The following is a 19,828-nucleotide window of genomic DNA, read 5'->3' as shown; positions in this document are numbered from 1 at the left end:
GGGGGTTGGAGTCTGTCAAACGTAGATTGCTGACATCAGTGTATAGTCCATGTTGTGAGCTGATTATTTCCTTCCTGGAGCTTGTAAGAACTTCAAATGACTTTACATTTGACAACAAATTTTATTTACAACAGAGGGGCATGGCAATGGGGTCGAACATGGCCCCTACGTATGCCAACATTTTTGTTGGTATGATGGAGATGTCGATCTATGTATCCCACCACTTCGCACATGTATTGACGTGGTGGCGATACATAGACGACATCTTCCTCATCTGGACTGACACAGTAGAGTCTCTAGTGGAATTCCACACCTTTTTTAAATCATATAGACCCAGACATTCAATTTACCGTTACTTACTCGACTGAGAAAATCCAATTTTTGGATGTTTCAATAAGTATTAGGGATAATGTCCTGTATACTAGTTTATACACCAAGCAGACGGATTGCAATACTTTATTGAGATTTGAGAGCTGTCATCCCAAAAAAATGGTACGCTCACTTCCATATAGCCAAATGCTTAGGGCAAAGGGTATTGTGGATGATGAGTCTGAATTGGATCAGACTCTAGATCAGATGGTCCTAAACTTTACACAAAGAGGCTATCCAAAAAAATTATTGCATTCATATAAAGATCAGGTCACGGGTATTCCTAGAGGTAATCTACTGGTTAACTCTAGACAGCGCATATCCATTACCCGGGTTCCTTTAGTTTCCACCTATAACGAGTGGGAAAGTGTCAGAGATCTTTAATAGACACTGGGGCATTATTAAGAACAGTAACAAACACATTGAGTCATTTAGTAATACACCCCTGATGTCATACAGACGCCCGCAAAATTTACGCGATATGTTAGTCAATGGTCTAACATATAAAAGAAAGGAACAGCAGACACTCCTCAGACCGAAAAAAATGGGTAATTTTACCTGTCTCCATTGTATCCACTGCCGCCTTATGCACAAGGGGAATGTCTTTGTACATCCACGCACACAGAGAGCACAAGATTAAACAACTCCTTACATGTGACTCTGACTGGGTAGTATATGTCTTGTGGTGCCCATGTTCACTTTTATATGTCGATGAGACTTCCTGTGATTTCAAGACTCGCTTGAATAATCACAGATAATCCATACGTAAGAAAAAATTTGATTTACCGGTAGCAAAACACTTTGCGGATTTGGGACATACAGAAAAAGATCTTCGATTCATGATATTGGAACAAATCCCCAGTCCGGATAAGGGGGGCAATAGGTCCACACTATTGCATAAATGCGAATTAAAGTGGATCTTTCTACTAGAATCATTGAAACTAAAGGGCCTCAATTTGGAGTTTAACGTGACGAGACTCTCAAGTTGATGTGTTGCCACCTCTGGGTCCCCTCATTGTCTTTGCGAGGTCTTCCTTAATGAATGTATATATACACACACACGTGTGATACATGATCTGTATATTGATTTGTTTTTAATATATATCCTCCCTTTTCTCTTTCTACAGAGGATTACAGATTTTCAGGACCACTCACCAAGTCTGGATCTAGGTTTCCATATGTGATGTGCAACATATGAGACAAGTCTGTTTGTCTACGCTAACTTGTATTGAGTTATAATTATTATCTTGTTCTTTCTCACAGTAGATCCTTTAAATCCACGAGTGACATGTATACATTCTTATATTTATTTATATATACATTTTTAAAAAAAATGAATATTTTTTCTTACTTTTTTACCTATCTGTTTCCGCAGGAGTATTTGGTTTTCGGGAGCGATCCCTGTTCATGAAGATGGAGTGGGATGGCTTGCGGACCTTGTCTCGATCTTACAGCATCCATTGTTATGTGGATCTGTGAGCCCGAGTGCTCGTGTGCAGCAGAATAGTAAAGAATATATAAATAAAAAGAATTAATATTTGCTCATATTAATTTATATAATAATGGAATATCTGTGCACTAATGATTCACTTTGATGTAATTAGCATATTTTGCTGTACACATGTCCCTCGGAATATATTGATTGGATCACTGGACAGTATCGTATTTGGACTTTTGTCCGCTTTGTTGACGTGCAGACTTGTTGCTAATGGTTACCTATAGGAATGGCCCTTCTTTTCTAGTTTTTATACGTCATCTAGTTTGTAGAGGTTTGCCATTGACCTCTTACGCCTGCACAGTAAACAATGCATCGTGTAGTTGCTATGCAACATGACTCTTCCGGGATGATGACACGAGCATGTGCAGTGCTGTTTAGAAGATGCCATATAGTCAGACTACACATGAGTCTGGCATGTACACGGATTAGCATATCTGATTTGCATACAAGGTCAGCGATTGGTGAGTGGCCTGATAGCTCTGCCCCTACACATATGGTCACATTTTTGATTAATATGATAATCAGGTTACAATAAGATTGTTTTTAAATGTGTTTATTTTGACACTGGATTTTATCACTGTACACAGTTTACAATTGTAGCATAAATTTTTTATGTGATTACTTATATCTTGTACAATATTTTGTCTGCGCACTATGTTAATGATTCCTCATTATGGTAATGAGGCACATGTCTTATACCTGCATGTATTGCTGTGTCACTATGCTTGAAAAAGGTCCTATAGCAGGATGGAAACGTTGCAGCTGTTTACTGAATAAATCACATACTTTTTGGAACCATCGGAGTGCTGTGGGATTTCTTTTGTTTATATATATATATATATATATATATATATATATATATATATATATATATATATAGCAGCACTCACTAAAATTATTGTACGGGTGCCCAGCAAGACGCCCTGATCCTCGAACGAAGTATCAAATATAGAAAGAGATAACTTGCAGCACTCCAGTATGAAAAAATGGTGGTTTATTCAGTCAAACACACAGGAACGTTTCAATCCTACAATAGGACCTTTCTCAAGCATAGTGACACGTCTAAGACTGCACACATATTTAGGGCAGAGATACATTTGCATAATTCATCTCATTAAAACACAAAGTGCATAGTGCAAAAAAACATTGACAACAAGTAATTTTAAGGTATCAATCAAAGTTTCAATTTGATATAGAAAGTGCAAGTGCTAAAACAAAATATCGTAAACGACAATATAACATACAAAATTCATAAAAAACTGTTAATTAAGGCACAATCAAATATGCCTCAGATGTGTTGAAGTGAAGTGTAGTAGATCCACTCACCAATCAGAACTTCAGGTTATTGTTAGTGCAGCAATCAGTCAGGTTTCGTAGTGATGCTCAACTGTAAGGCCCATTGTAATCTAAATGAGCCAGTAAGTAGTGCACATACGTGAGGCTGGGTTCACACGAGCTATTTTCAGACGTAAACGAGGCGTATTATGCCTCGTTTTACGTCTGAAAATAGGGCTACAGTACGTCGGCAAACAACTGCCCATTCATTTGAATGGGTTTGCCGACGTACTGTGCCGACGACCTGTAATTTACGCGTCGTCGTTTGACAGCTGTCAAAAGACGACGCGTAAAATTACAGCCTCGTCAAAAGAAGTGCAAGTCCGAATGTTTTCCGACCCCAGCTGTGTTCAGGAGGCTGCTATAAGATCACGAGCTGTTAGTTACAGCTCCTGCTTAGAGGACGAGCGCTCACACGAGTGCTAATCAGCCTGATCTACAGCGACGCCAAAAGACGTCTCTGTAGACTGGAGACCTGCACCGCCTGACGTCAAGACGTTGGGCGGTCGGGAAGGTGTTAAAGAATGTGTAGCGGTAAAACGGCCATTACCGAGAAAAATAAATAGGTGGGTAGTAGAAACATATTTTAATACATCATATAGTACCCCTTTAAAAAGTGTAAAAGACTTTTTGATTGTGAAAGAACAAGGTGTCCTTTTTAAATAGAGATACTTTTGGTCCTCTCAGATGAACTAGCTACCTTAGTGTCCAGTTCGTGACATAATTGGATGTGTTAATATTTACTTGGATCATAAAAAAAACTGGATTTAGACTGTATTTTGAAAGTGTTTACGTGAAAAAATCCAAGGTTGTGCTGCAGATTAGATGGAGGATGGCAGTAGTGACTTTGTGAAAGGAACTGTCCACAATCCGCCTCCATCCTGAGGCAGATTGGGACCTGTGAATTTGTGCTTCCTTTTGTGCGAATATGAGATGGTGGTGTGGCCTATTCTCTTAGATAGATGATTCTGGAGCTGTGGTAAGGCTGAGAGCTCTACAATAGCTTGTATCCCAGCCAAGATCATTGTAAGCCACTCTGGGATGATGATCAGCAGCTAAATCAGCTGGTTAACTTGTAAGGCAGAATGGGATTGAATGTCATAACGCCTATTATCATGGGAATTGAGATTTGTGCATCTTTCTTCCCTGCCCCTCCTTCACCTTCCCCCTCCTCTCTCTTGTCCTTATCTTTTAACTTGGATGTTTTGTTTGATTTTTCGTCTAACTGTGAACTCTTAATAGACCGTGTCTACTCTCTGGATATTCTCCAATGAACCTGTTGGCTTCCAAGAAATTACCATGACATTCTATGCTTAACGGTGTTTCATTCTCTCTCCTTCTTACCACTCCACTTCTTCCCTCCCAGTTAGTTTTTCGTATGCTTGAGGGGGAAAAAATATTTTCAATATTTAATGTAAACATTTTTTTTTAAAGATTTTAACCCCTTAGTGACCACCAATACGCCTTTTCACGGCGGTCACTAAGGGGCCTTAGTCTAGGCCGCCACCTTTTCACGGCGGCCCAGTCTAAGCCCTGCACGGGTGTCCTGTGCACGTTGGAGCTGGGGCTCGGTTGTCTGACAGCCAGGCTCGTGCTCCACCGGCCAGGATCGAAGTTAACTTAACCCGTTAAATGCCGGGGTAGTTACCGACTTAAATAATTTGCAGAGGGAGTGAGCTCCCTCTGTCACCCATCGGCGGCCCACAAATGCAATCGCGGGCCTCCGATGGGGTGTCATGGCAGCTGGGGGCCTGATAAAGGCCCCCAGGTCTACCCTGGGCCTATGACTATTAGGACACGCCAGAGGCACGTCCTGATAGATTGCCTGTCAGGTTTACACTGACAGGCAATAGTTCTTTGGTATACGAAGTATACCAAAGCATTATAGCAGCGATCTGAAGATCGCATAGTAAAGTCCCCTAGTGGGTCTAATAAAATAAGTAATAAATGTGAAATAAAAATTATAGAAAAAATTAAACAATTTTTTTCCAGAAAAAGTGGTTTTATTTAGTAAAAGTGTAGAGTTTTTTTTTTCATAGTTTCCCCAAAAAGTCATAATAAAAGTTAAGTCCCACATACCTCAAAACTGTACCAATCAAAACTACATCTCGTCCCGTAATAAACAAGCCCTCGTATAACTACATTGACGCAAAAATAAAAAAATTAAGTTTCTTGGAAAGAGACTATGCAAAAATAAATGTAATTATTTTAGTTCAAAAGTGTGTTTATTGTGCAAAAGTCATTAAAAAAAAACCTACATATCTGGTATCGTCTTATTTACACAGCACAGTGAACGGCGTCAATTTAAAACGCGTAGAACAATGGTGGAAATTCAGGTTTTTTTTCTATTCCCCCCCACCCCCCCCAAAAAAAAAAATTATAAAAGTTAATCGAAAAATGCTATCTACCCCAAAATGGTGCCATTAAAAAGTACAACTAGTCCCGCAAAAATAAAGTCCTCATACAGCTATGTCGACGGAAGAATAAAAAAGTTATAGCTCTTTGAATGAGACTATAGAAAATCGAAAAAAAAAAGATTCCGCCATTGTTTTTTTTGTTTTTACGGTCTTCACTGAACGATAAAAATGACATGTTAACTTTATTCTATGGGTAGATATTACGACTATACCAAATTCATAGTTTTTTTATGTTCTACCACTTTTACAAAGAAAAATGTATTGATAAAAAATAATAATAATTTGTGGTGCCCTAGTCTGAGAGCCATAACTTCTTAATTTTCCCTCTACACCTCTACAAAAGCATCACCAGGAGGGATTCCCCACCTCCTAGGGGACAGGAAGCAGTTTAAATTCCCCCTCCTCCTTACCCTCTCTGGTTGTTTCCTATCCCTTGGGACATGGGAATCATGATCCGTGCGGAGCTGCGTGGGATCACAACTCTTCAGTCTTTCTCTCCCCTGGACGAACGAGCAGTGTCTCTATCAGTGCTGGGAGCTGGGCTTCGAGAGGCAGGTGCCTCCTCTCAAGCTCCTTGGCGTAAAGGCCTGCAGTGCGGGCAGCTCCAGGCTTCTGGAACAGGACAATGGTTGGTTGCGGCGGTCAGCGCTTACCTGGCAGCACTAGACTCAGGTATTTCCCTTGGGCAACGAAATCCCTTACTGCACGTAGAACCGGCGACTAACTTCCGGGGCTAGTTAGCACGCATGCGCATGGCGTGATCCAACATCTTTACAAAAATGAGACTCTACCTTTAAACAAAATCTTTTTAAAAACCAGCAGAGCTGGTTGATCTTGGGTAGTAGTTTGAGTTTATTCAGTGCTTCTAGTGTCTGAATTCTGATGAATTCGGCTGAAATGTCCCGTGCAGTGTCTGCTGACCCATCTAGAGTATACAGAATACAGAACGGCTATATCTCCAAAAGTAAAACGCATTTTTAATAAAAACTAATTAAGAAGTTACACTTATCACACTGACCTATTTATTAAGAAAAGAAAAGCCCTCAAAAGGTGTACATAACCTTTTAAACGAACATGGGAGGCCAGCACAACAGCTCTTAAACATAGTATCGCTGCAACATGTTCTGCGAGATTCTTAACTGGTTCCCGACCGCTGGCTGTGTTTTCACGGCCAGCGGGCAGGGTCCTTAAAACCCGAGCCATAGACTTTTTGCGGCTCGGGTTTTAACTTGCTGCCCGAGCGATCGGGCAGCTGAATGTCGGGTCTTCGGCTGTCAGTGACTGCCGGGGACCCTGAGGATAGAAGCAGCTTTCGCTGCTTCTGTCTACTCTGATCACTTGTACACAGCGCTCAATGAACGCTGTGTATAGGAATAGAGGCAGCGGCCGCGCCGCTGTCTCTATTGCTCCCGGTGTTCATGTGACTGGTCACATGATCGCCGGGTGCCGTTACCGACAGACTCCTGCTGGGTCTAACTAGACCCAGCACAGCCCTATTAGTGACAATCGTCACTATGAAACGACTGATTTCCCCTGTAACTGGGGTTGCTGTGCAGCCCCAGTTACAGTGGAAAAACATGGAGTAAAATAAAGAAAAAAATATATATAAAGGTCTTTTTTGACCTTTGAGGGACAGACCATAGTAATAAAAAAAATAGTAAAGTGCAAAAAAAATGTAATAATAAATACACATAAAATACCCACCCCAAAAAAAAAACGTTCCACCCCGCCAATCATTGTTGTAACGCTAGCGCATGGTCTACGGAAAAAAACATCGCAAAAATCACGTCGTTAGTCCAACAAATAGTTATAGTCCTTTAACTAACACGTTCTAAAAAGGACTAAACGGTGTCTCAAAATAGCCCGGTCCTGAACTTGTTAAAGATTTGGATGGAACAACTAGAGCAATTACCCCCCCAACCACCGGGCCACAGACCAATACCGGGCTCATTTGGTATCGGCCCACGTTATCTGGTATCCACCCCGGTGGCCTCGGAATTTCGGGCGAAAAAAACCGCACACAAACTGGTGCAGTTTTTCGCCAAGAATGTCCGCTGCCGAAAACTGCTGAGCAGGCCTCCTGGGATGATGTTTCATCACAGGAGAGCGCTGCAGCCTGTTATTGGCTGCAGCGGCGGTCACATGGGATAAAACGTCATCCCAGGAGCCCGGCCCTCTAGCGTCACGCAGGCCGGCCTCCTGGGATGATGTTTCATCCCATGTGACCGCGGCTGGTCAAAGTTCCAACTGCGTCTGCATCCTTAGGATGCAGATACAGTTAAATTAAATGCTGGCGCAAGAGTGATGGCTCCTTGCCCCAGCATTCACTCTGCAGTGAGCGGCTCGGCGCAGGCAGGCGCTATGTTGTGACGTCATTGCGCCTGTCTGCGTCGAGTCACTCATAGCACAGACCGGAGGAGAAGGATCCTCCACCCGTCGTGGGAATGTTGATAGGTAAGTAATTGTTATTATTTTTTATTGGGCACCTATGGGGGCATTATACTGGGTACGGGAGGGGGGGGCTGATATGGTGGCAGCTATGGAAGCATTTTACTGTATGGGCAGGTAAGTGGGGCCTTATACTGTATGGGAGGCCTTATACTGTATGAGAGGCCTTATACTGTATGGGAGGCCTTATACTGTATGGGAGGCCTTATACTGTATGGGAGGCCTTATACTGTATGCAGCTATGGAGGGCATTATCCTTTGGGGGCAGCTATGGAGGGCATTATCCTGTGGGGGCAGCTATGGAGGGCATTATCCTGTGGGGGCAGCTATGGAGGGCATTATCCTGTGAGGGGGCAGCTATGGGGGGCATTATACTGTGAGGGGGCAGCTATGGGGGGCATTATGCTGTGAGGGGGCAGCTATGGAAGCATTATACTTTGGGAAATTATGGGGAGCATTATACGGAGGGGGCAGCTATGGGGAGCATTATACTGAGGGGGCAGCTATGGGGGGCATTATCCTGTGAGGGGGCAGCTATGGGGGGCATTATCCTGTGAGGGGGCAGCTATGGGGGGCATTATACTGTGAGGGGGCAACTATGAGGGGCATTATACTGTGAGGGAGCAGCTATGGGGGGGGCATTATACTGTGAGGGGGCAGCTATGGGAGCATTATACTGTGTGTGGGAAGTTATGGGGAGCATTATACGGAGGGGGTAGCTATGGGGAGCATTATACGGAGGGGGTAGCTATGGGGAGCATTATACGGAGGGGGTAGCTATGGGGAGCATTATACGGAGGGGGTAGCTATGGGGAGCATTATACTGTGGGGACAACTATGGGGAGCATTATACTGTGTGTGGGAAGTTATGGGGAGCATTATACTGTGGGTCAGCTATGGGGAGCGTTATACTGTGAGGGGTCAGCTATGGGGAGCGTTATACTGTGAGGGGGCAACTATGGGGAGCGTTATATTGTATGGGGCAGCTATTGGGAGTATTATACTGTGTGGGGGCAGCTATGTGGACCATTATACTATGGAGCATTATACTGTGTAGGGGAAGCTATGGGGAGCATTATACTGTGTGGGGGAGCTATGGGGAGCATTATACTGTGTGGGGGAGCTATGGGGAGCATTATACTGTGGGGGAAGCAATGGGGAGCATTATACTATGGGGGCATTATACTGTGTGGGGGAAGCTATGGGGGCGTTATACAGTGGATGTAGCTAGGTGGGCATTCTATAGTGAGGGTTGCATCTATGGGGAGCATTATACTACAGGGGCATTCTACTGTGTGGGGGAAGGTATGGGGAGCAGTATACTATGGGGGCATTATGCTGTGAAGGGGCAGCTATGGGGGCATTATACCGTGGGGGCATCCATGGGGATGGCTGGGCTTAAGCGCGGGCAGGGGTCTGGTGGTGTTGGGGAGGGGTAGGGGGGCCCAAGCTGAATTCTTGCACCAGGGCCCATGAGCCTTTAGCTACGCCCCTGCTGCTATTTGTTGGGGATTTTACCTCCCATTGAATTCAATGGGGAAAACCCGCAACGAATAAGCAGCATTTACGCAAATACAATTGACTTGCTGCGAAATAAAATTCTGCACTGCAGGTAAATTTCTGAGCGTTTTTTTCTGCTCCGTATTTACGCAGAGTGTGGATGAACCTGTTTTATCTCATCCACTTTGCTGCTACTGTATTATGCTGTGGATTTTCCGCGGCATAATACCGGTATTCTAATACAGGTATATGCCGTATTTACGCAATGTGTGAACTGACACAGGGCTTCCTTCTGTCATGTTTGGTCAAAAGACAGGAATCTCTAAACCACACGAAGATCCCTTTCAGAGTGAAAAAATCTCTAATGTGGTGGAGACCAGAAGAAAACCTATTAACTGGTTGCCGACAGAGGACGAGAATGCTCTTCCTGAGCGGCGAGTACTTTGCGCATTAGGACGAGCATTCTCGTCCTGTGTGACCGCTGTCTCTGCGCACGATCGAGAGCGGGGCAACGGCTGTAATACACAGCCACGGCCCCGCTCTGACAGTGGAGAGGAGAGAAACATCTTCTCTCCGCCGTTAACCCTTTGAACGCCGCGATGAAAGCTGATCGCGGCGTTCAAGGAGAGAGGACTGCACTTTGATCGCATCACAGAAGATAACTGTGACGAGATCAAAGCCCACAACTCATATGGCCAGACAGCCCAGGGTCCATTGAAGGACCCCAGGGCTGTCTGAACATATTTCCTGTTGTTAGGGCATACTGAGGTATGCCCTAACTACTGCCTGTGTACAATCAGTGCACAGGCTAATGTACTGGCATATAGATCTATGCCAGTACATTACAGTTACAAAATCAAAATGATACATCCCTTTATGGGATTAAAAAAAAAAAGTTAAATGAATGTAAAAAAAAAATTATGATGAATAAATAAAAAGTAAAAAAATACACACACACATTTTTTATAATAAATAAACTTTTTAAAATATAAGTCCCAAAACATGAAATAATATAGACATATTTGGTATCGCCATGACCGTAACAACCTGTACAACAAATGTATAACATTATTCATGATCGGTGTATGGTGTAAAAAAATAAATATTAAAACTGCTGCGGAACTGCTTTTTTCTGCAATTTTGCCAAAATAAAAATTTATAGAAATTAAACGATAATGTATTTGTACCAAATAATGGTACCTACATAAAGTACAACTCGTCCCGCAGAAAACAAAGTCTCATACAACTACGTCTTACAAAAAATAAGAGGTATGAGCGTCGGGATGCAAAGAGGGAAATCTAAAAAAATTGCTCTGTCCTCAAGGCCAAAATTGGCCGTGTCCTTAAGGGGTTAAGAGGTGTTCACTGGTCACAGAAGCATCCAGTAGTCATAACAATAGATGCCTGTCAGTCAGGCTGGGGAGCCCACTTAGGTCAGAACATGGTTCAGGGATCCTGTTACCTCTCTATCTAAGAGAGAGCCTCTATCTAAGAGATAGCCTCCTCAAACCTAAGAGAACTAACTGCAGTCTGGGAATCTCTGAAAGCCCTAGAAGGACTATTAAAAGACAAAGATATCATGATATTTTCAGACAACAGTTCTACGGTCGCATACCTGTACAAACAAGGGGGAACAAGAAGCCGTCACCTTTGTTAGGTATCGGAACAAATTTCCATCTGGGCTGTAAAGAATATCTGGTCTTTGACAGCCATACATCTAAGAGGAACAGAAAATCGTATAGCAGACTACCTGAGCAGACAAACCTTATTCCCAAGAGAATGGTGCTTAAATCTGCAAATTTTCAAAGACATCAGAGAGGTGGGGTAGCCGGAAATCTATTTATATGCAAACAAATAGAACGAGAAGGTAAAGAAATTCTTCTCTCTGTCCTACCAAGACAATCCAACAGGAGTAGATGCCCTATCTCAGACCTGGAAGGGCAAACTTCTATATGCCTTCCCTCTGTTTCCTTTCATCCCAAAAGTACTAATGAAGGTGTTGGAGAAGGGAGCAAAGATTATTCTTGTAGCCCCATATTGGCCCAAGAGGTCATGGTTCCCGTTGTTACTAAAGATGTCTCAGGAAGCCCCTTGGCATCTACCTCTTAAACCTCTTTACTGTTCCAGAGTCCAGCCTTACACTCTGAGTGTACAGCCTGGATATTAAAGAAGAAGGTTACCGCCAAGATTTACCACACTGCATGGAGAACCTTTCTGATCCGAACCTCTTAAACAGATTCTTTATTTCAACCCAAGATATTCATTAAGCCTAAATCCAGATCTGATTGAAGAAGATCAAAGATAAAGATCAACACTTTGAAGGTCCATGTTGCAGCTCTGTGTCTTCCTGGATGAGAAACTAGCTGACCATCCATGGATTAAAACATTTTTTTAGAGCAACTTCTCGTATGACAGCTCCAATTGTTCCTAAAGTTTCTTTTTGGGACCTAAACTTGGTACTAACTGCACTTACCAAATATCCCTTTAAACCAATTCAATTATTCCTCATTAAAGTTCCTGACTTTTCTTCTAGCAATTACATCTGCCTGCAGAGTCTGTGAAATACAATCCTTCTCTTCTAGTTCACCTTATTTTAAGCATTCTGGAAGATGGTTATTCGAAAACCTTTACCATCCTTCCTTCCGAAGGTAGTATCCAGATTTCACGATCAACAAGAGATATATCCTCTTTCTGCCCCCTCTAAAAATGAAAAGGAGGCGGAATTTCATAGGTTAGGATACAACTTCTTACATCCCACAGATCTGGAATACCAAAGTCGTTCAGATGTCAAGAGCAATTATTAATTCAGTTCCATGGCAAGAACAGGGGACACAAACCAAGCAAGATTTCTATTTCAAGATGGATCAATGAAGCGATTTCCCATTCTTAGAAGATCATGGAGAAGACTCCTCCCTTGCTGCTTAGAGCTTATTAAACCAGCGCTGTTTCTATCTCCTGCGCTGAGAGTGCTTCTGCCTCAATTGAGCAGATCTGTAAGGCCACGATATGGTCCAGTCCAAGCACTTTTTTCAAACACTATAGATTGGGTGTAATGTCCATCCAAGACCTAAGTTTTGGCTGTAAAGTTTTACAGGCCATCGAGTGTCGCATCCCCAAACGGAAAAAAACATGTTTATCCTCCTGGTGGTGCTGGTGTAGAGGGAAAAAGGTAATATTGTATCTGTATTTTTCTCTTTTGCTGACTTAAAAGATGTATTGCAGTGTACAGTTTTTGTCAGGGACAGCCAATGAGTATGAAGCGCACTCAGCCCGTTAAAATGAACCAGTAGCCACGACATGATATCAAATGTAGAGGTCAAGGGAGGAACTTAAGTAATAGTGCATTGTTAGCTGCCATTTTTCCCTGCAATAGGATATTTGTGGAGGAACTTAAAAAAACAAACAAAACAGTAACCTTTGGAAATGCTAAAGGTGACCATATGCATTAATCACTTAGGGTGAATTCAAAGTGTAATCCAGTTTTCAATAGTTGTGTCCAGATGGTTTATGTGCAGCAAGATCTATCACTTACAACTGTGCGGTCTAGAGCAGTGATGCCGCTAAGCCAGTCTCGCATGCAGTCATATGACCAGACTCCTGGTGTTAATCTCCGGTGTGTGTGGTTTCATGTTCTGAATATCTGGTTATCTCCCCTCTCCCTTTTCTCCCTCTCTTAGGCCCCATGCACACGACCGTAATAAATCTCCGTAATACGGTTCGCAATTACGGACACATTCGGTTCTATTGGGCACGGACACCTTTACGTATCGCTACTGATACGTGTCCGTCCCGGGAATTATGGAGCATGTCCTACTTTTCGTATCTTACTTTCAGTGCTCCCATACTTTGTATTCGAGCACGGCCCGAAAATGCGGCCCGCGGTCGGCCGTTTCCGCAATCGCGGGCCGTGATTACGGGTACGGCCGTGTGCATAAGGCCTTAAGAACGAAACATCACAGATCACATGACTTTTATCGCCACTGCTCCCTGTACCTGTGACGAATTAAGGTCCTGGGCTGTTCACCAAGCTTGGGGCCCCCATCTCCACCGCCGCCCTGCATGTCTATAGTTAACACGACCTCCAGTGAAAGCATTGACAAATAGGTGTTAAGGTACCCCTTGTCAAAGGGCTGTGTCCCTACATACTGACAGTCTCACACTGTGCAGTGACACAATCTTGGTAAGGGGAATGGTAACACCCATTTGTCTATTAGTCCTGGGCTACACATAGACTTTTTGAGGAGAACAATGATTTCCTACAACAAACATGTCAAGAGAGGTGACAGATCCTCTCTAAATCCAGTGACTCACAGGACGTCTTCTCCGATTCTAGTCATTCTTTTTCTCTTTTTCCTCTCTTTCCAGTCTAGACCTCATGAGGACTTCTCCCGACCATGACCCATTTCTGCAGAATTTGCCACTTTGATATATTCGGTTCCTCAGTTTTCCAACGTTTCCGCACCTATGAGCGAAGATAAAATTCTCATGGTTCCAGAGACTATGCCCCTAAATATAATAGTACGATACACTGCACCCCTGAATATAATAGAATCATACGCTGTGCTCCTGATTACAGTGTTTGACAACTGTATTCAGGGGCGCAGTGTACGATGCTACTGTAAAGTAAAACACCACACACCGTTTCCCTCTAGGTAGTTCCACTTAGAGTGCCCTCATAGAGCCCCCTGTAGATAGTCTCCCCCCACTGTAGATAGTGCTTTCCATAGAGTCCCCTGTAGATTGTGCTCCCTGTAGTTAGTGCAACCCATTGAGTCCTTTGTAGATGTGATCCCCCATGGAGACCTTTTCTAGATCGTAATTCCCATGGAGACCCCTGTAGATGGTGATCCCTCATGGAGACCCCTGTAGATGGTGATCCCTCATGGAGACCCCTGTAGATGGTGATCTCCACATGGAGACCCCTGTAGATGGTGATCTCCCCATGGAGACCCCTGTAGATGGTGATCTCCCCATGGAGACCCCTGTAGAGGGTGATCTCCCCATGGAGACCCCTGTAGAGGGTGATCTCCCCATGGAGACCCCTGTAGAGGGTGATCTCCCCATGGAGACCCCTGTAGAGGGTGATCTCCCCATGGAGACCCCTGTAGAGGGTGATCTCCCCATGGAGACCCCTGTAGAGGGTGATCTCCCCATGGAGACCCCTGTAGAGGGTGATCTCCCCATGGAGACCCCTGTAGAGGGTGATCTCCCCATGGAGACCCCTGTAGAAGGGTGATCTCCCCATGGAGACCCCTGTAGAGGGTGATCTCCCCATGGAGACCCCTGTAGAAGGGTGATCTCCCCATGGAGACCCCTGTAGAGGGTGATCTCCCCATGGAGACCCCTGTAGAAGGGTGATCTCCCCATGGAGACCCCTGTAGAGGGTGATCTCCCCATGGAGACCCCTGTAGAAGGGTGATCTCCCCATGGAGACCCCTGTAGAAGGGTGATCTCCCCATGGAGACCCCTGTAGAAGGGTGATCTCCCCATGGAGACCCCTGTAGAAGGGTGATCTCCCCATGGAGACCCCTGTAGAAGGGTGATCTCCCCATGGAGACCCCTGTAGAGGGTGATCTCCCCATGGAGACCCCTGTAGAGGGTGATCTCCCCATGGAGACCCCTGTAGAGGGTGATCTCCCCATGGAGACCTCTGTAGATGGTGATCTCCCTCCCCCCCCCATGGAGACCCCTGTAGATGGTGATCTTCTCCCCCTCCCCCCCATGGAGACCCCTGTAGATGGTGATCTTCTCCCCCCCCCCCCCCATGGAGACCCCTGTAGATGTGATCTCCCCCCCAAACGGAGACCCCTGTAGATGGTGATCCCCCATGGAGACGGTGCCCCCTGTATATTGTGAACCTTGTAGATCGTGCTTCCACTACTATCCACTGAAAAAACCAAAAACATTACATGTTCACCTGTCCCTGTGCCAGTCTCCAGCAATGCAGGCCTAGTTAGAGACGTCAACACGCCGCCTGAATAACTAGTAAAGCGCCGAATGGTGAAACAGGGAACTGATAGCTGACGTGCCTCGCCAGTGCTAGACTAATCAATTGTGTCTGCGTCCTAAGGTCGCAGAAATATCTGAGTGCACGGACCTGTTTTGGGTCCTGCTTCTTCCTGGTTCTCCTAACTGGCTCTAATTTCTGCCAATATGAGGATCCGCCATTGCCCAGTACTCTTTCCCCCCCCCCCTTCTTGTTCTTGTACCCTTTTGCTCCCTTCTCTATGCAACTGCCGGAGATAGCCGAGCGCTGTACTCTATTTCCGGCAGTCCTATAGACAGTGAATGGAGCTGCAGTGTGCATTGATTCGGAGGAACGGGACACACATTCTCGTGATCCGTGGTTCCAGCGGTCAGACGTTCACCGATTAACATGTTATCACCTATTCTGTGGTTTGATCACTTTTAATCTTGGGGCCACCCCTTTAATGGCCTATACCTAGGGCTGGGCGATTATGACGTAAATCAAAATCACGAATAATTGAACGTGTAACCTTTATTACGATTAATGAACGATTATTTAGACCATGCCCCTTTTCGTATATATACCATGCCCCCTTTCGTATATACCATGCCACCTATTTGCATACCACGCCATTGAGTTAATGTATATCCCCTGAGCCTGCTGTTTCAATCTAGTTTCTCTTTTTTTTCAGATTAATTGCCCAGCCTTCGCTGTACCCTATATTGATTGTATCTGCCAACAATTATCTGTCGCCACATCGTACTATTGTTATGAAAGAAGAACCGCTTCCTCTTTGCTAAAATTGCATGTTAATACTTGTTTACTATAGTTTTGACACAATTTGATCGCATTTTTTTTAATAAAAAAATATTTTGGGAATTCTACATGCAGTTTTTTAAAAAGATGTCGGGGAAGAAAAAAAAACATTAAAATTTTAGCACACCTGTTTGAGGTATGACATGCCCTAAACCCGGATGGTTTTCTGCAGCATTAAGTAGATGTAATGTTTAAAAAAAAAAAAAAAAAGCATATCAATGTGCCCTACAGAGCACCCTAGGCGTGAAATTTTTAACATAGGCTACATTTACGCGACAGGGAAAAACGGCCGTGTGACGTCACTGGCTATATGCGGACAGTGACGTCACTGGCTATATGCGGACAGTGACGTCACTGGCTATATGCGGACAGTGACGTCACTGGCTATATGCGGACAGTGACGTCACTGGCTATATGCGGACAGTGACGTCACTGGCTATATGCGGACAGTGACGTCACTGGCTATATGCGGACAGTGACGTCACTGGCTATATGCGGACAGTGACGTCACTGGCTATATGCGGACAGTGACGTCACTGGCTATATGCGGACAGTGACGTCACTGGCTATATGCGGACAGTGACGTCACTGGCTATATGCGGACAGTGACGTCACTGGCTATATGCGGACAGTGACGTCACTGGCTATATGCGGACAGTGACGTCACTGGCTATATGCGGACAGTGACGTCACTGGCTATATGCGGACAGTGACGTCACTGGCTATATGCGGACAGTGACGTCACTGGCTATATGCGGACAGTGACGTCACTGGCTATATGCGGACAGTGACGTCACTGGCTATATGCGGACAGTGACGTCACTGGCTATATGCGGACAGTGACGTCACTGGCTATATGCGGACAGTGACGTCACTGGCTATATGCGGACAGTGACGTCACTGGCTATATGCGGACAGTGACGTCAGGGGACCCTTCTGGAGCAGAATTCCCGGGCAGAGTGAGATTCCGCTCCTAGAAGTAGCCCCGATAGAGGGGGGTATCTGGCCCTGTCTACTGAGGTGGTATCTGGCGCTATCTGCTAGGGGGTGTACTGTGTCCCTATCTACCGCGAGGGGGGGGGGGGGGGGTCCCTATCTACCGCGGGGGGTGTAGTGTGTCCCTATCTACATAGTTCCACAGTGCCTATGTAGATAGGCACTGTGGCACTATCTATGTGGACACATTCTACAGTGGCCACTGTGTCGCTATCTACAGGGGCATTGCGGCACTATCTACGTGGGCACTATGGTGTTTTCATGGGGTTTGGGGAAAAAAATCCATTAAATCCATTTTTTTATTTTTTTTTAAGGGCCATGAAAAACTGATGAATGTAGCCTGAGGCTACATTCACACGACGGTGAAGAAAAATGGCCATTAAAAACTGATCGACTGGTTGTTGTATTTTTATTTTCTTTCTTAAAGAGGCTCTGTCACCAGATTTTGCAACCCCTATCTGCTATTGCAGCATATAGGCGCTGCAATGTAGATTACAGTAACGTTTTTATTTTTAAAAAACGAGCATTTTTGGCCAAGTTATGACCATTTTTGTAGTTATGCAAATGAGGCTTGCAAAAGTCCAAGTGGGTGTGTTTAAAAGTAAAAGTCCAAGTGGGCGTGTATTAGGTGCGTACATCGGGGCGTTTTTAATACTTTTACTAGCTGGGCGCTGTGAAGAGAAGTAACATCCTCTTCTCTTCAGAACGCCCAGCTTGTGACAGTGCAGATCTGTGACGTCACTCACAGGTCCTGCATCGTGACGGCCACATCGGCAGCAGAGGCTACAGTTGATTCTGCAGCAGCATCAGCGTTTGCAGGTAAGATCGACTTACCTGCAAACGCTGTTGCTGCTGCAGAATCAACTGTAGCCTCTGGTGCCGATGTGGCCGTCACGATGCAGGACCTGTGAGTGACGTCACAGATCTGCACTGTCAGAAGCTGGGCGTTCTGAAGAGAAGAGGATGTTACTTCTCTTCACAGCGCCCAGCTAGTGAAAGTATTAAAAACGCCCCGATGTACGCACCTAATACACGCCCACTTGGACTTTTACTTTTAAACACACCCACTTGGACTTTTGCAAGCCTCATTTGCATAACTACAAAAATGGTCATAACTTGGCCAAAAATGCTCGTTTTTTTAAAATAAAAACTTTACTGTAATCTACATTGCAGCGCCTATCTGCTGCAATAGCAGATAGGGGTTGCAAAATCTGGTGACAGAGCCTCTTTAAGCAATGCTCCTTTGTCATATGCTTCCTTAGACTGCTATGGTACTTTGTGCTTTCTATAGGATGTGATGTTCACCCTCATGTTTGGGCTGAGCCCTCCGTTGTCATGTTCTCTCTATTGTGGGGACACGTTTTCCCTAACTGTGTTTGTACCTGTTTTGTATTAAAACCAACAAAAAAACTTTGAATATGAAAAAAACAAAACAAAAATAAACTCAACTAATTTTTTCATGGCCGCTTTGCAGAAGTGTGTCCAAATTTTCATCCATTTCCAGTCCCTCTGTCCGTTGTTAATGGGCGTTTGTCATCCGTTTTTATTTGCGTTAAAAAAAACTGGATTCGATTTGTCAGTCTTTTTTTTGGTCCAAACCCCCGGAAAACAGCACAGTGCTCATGTAGAGATAGTGCTGCAATACCCCAGTAGATAGTGTCACAGTGCCCACTGTAGATAGTGCCACACAGTGCCCATGTAGATAGCACCACAGTGTCAACTTTAGATAGTGCTCATATAGTGCCACAGTGGCCATGTAAAAAGTGCCACACCTCCCCCTAGATAGTGCCACACACCCCATCCTGTAGACAGCGCTGCACCCCCCCTATAGATGGCACAATTGGGGCTATCTCTAGGAGCAGAATCCCCAGCCAGAGCTTTGCCGACGCTCTGGCCAGAAATTCCGCTCCTGGAGGGAGCCCGTGACTTCACTGTACATATGAACAGTGATATCAGGGGCTCCCACTGGACGGAACCCCTGACGTCACTGTCCATATATGAATAGTGATCTAGGTGCGGAATCCCTGGCCAAGAGCGTGACAGTGAAGTCGAGGTCTTTCCCATTGCTCATCATTTAAAGTAGCGCTGTGCCCGGGGAGTGTCCTTGTGAGGGCCATGATCAGTTTTTAACGGCGGTCACGAGGATTGATTCCTGCAAAACAGCCGTTGTTAACTGATCCTTTGAGATATATGGGGGCCGTCTGTCAGTGAAAATGGCCAAAAATAGGATGTATCCTATAATTTGGACGGCCAGTATTCACGGGCTCTTAAAAAAAGTCTGTGTGAATACAGCCATAGGACTACGTTGTTCTGAAAACGGCCGTGTGATGGGCGTTTTAAAAAAAAAAAAATAATCATGCGCCCATTTTTCAATGTCGTGTGAATGTAGATTAAAGCCACCTTGAAAGGGTTTTCTTTTTTTGGTAAATGAAACATATTCATTTCTTATTGAAAGGTTTTTTTTCTGATACAATATACCTT

General features: G+C 44.6%; 1 protein-coding gene across 2 annotated transcripts in view; it reads left to right on the top strand.

Moving 5' to 3' along the window:
• REXO1 (RNA exonuclease 1 homolog) overlaps window positions 1-19,828 on the top strand; it is a 296,453-nt gene that overhangs the window by 201,233 nt on the left and 75,392 nt on the right. The window lies entirely within an intron of this gene.

The sequence above is a fragment of the Rhinoderma darwinii genome, chromosome 1 (genome assembly GCF_050947455.1).
Source record: "Rhinoderma darwinii isolate aRhiDar2 chromosome 1, aRhiDar2.hap1, whole genome shotgun sequence".
In the NCBI taxonomy this organism is placed as follows: Eukaryota; Metazoa; Chordata; class Amphibia; order Anura; family Rhinodermatidae; genus Rhinoderma; species Rhinoderma darwinii.
This window is presented reverse-complemented; position numbering and strand designations above follow the sequence as displayed.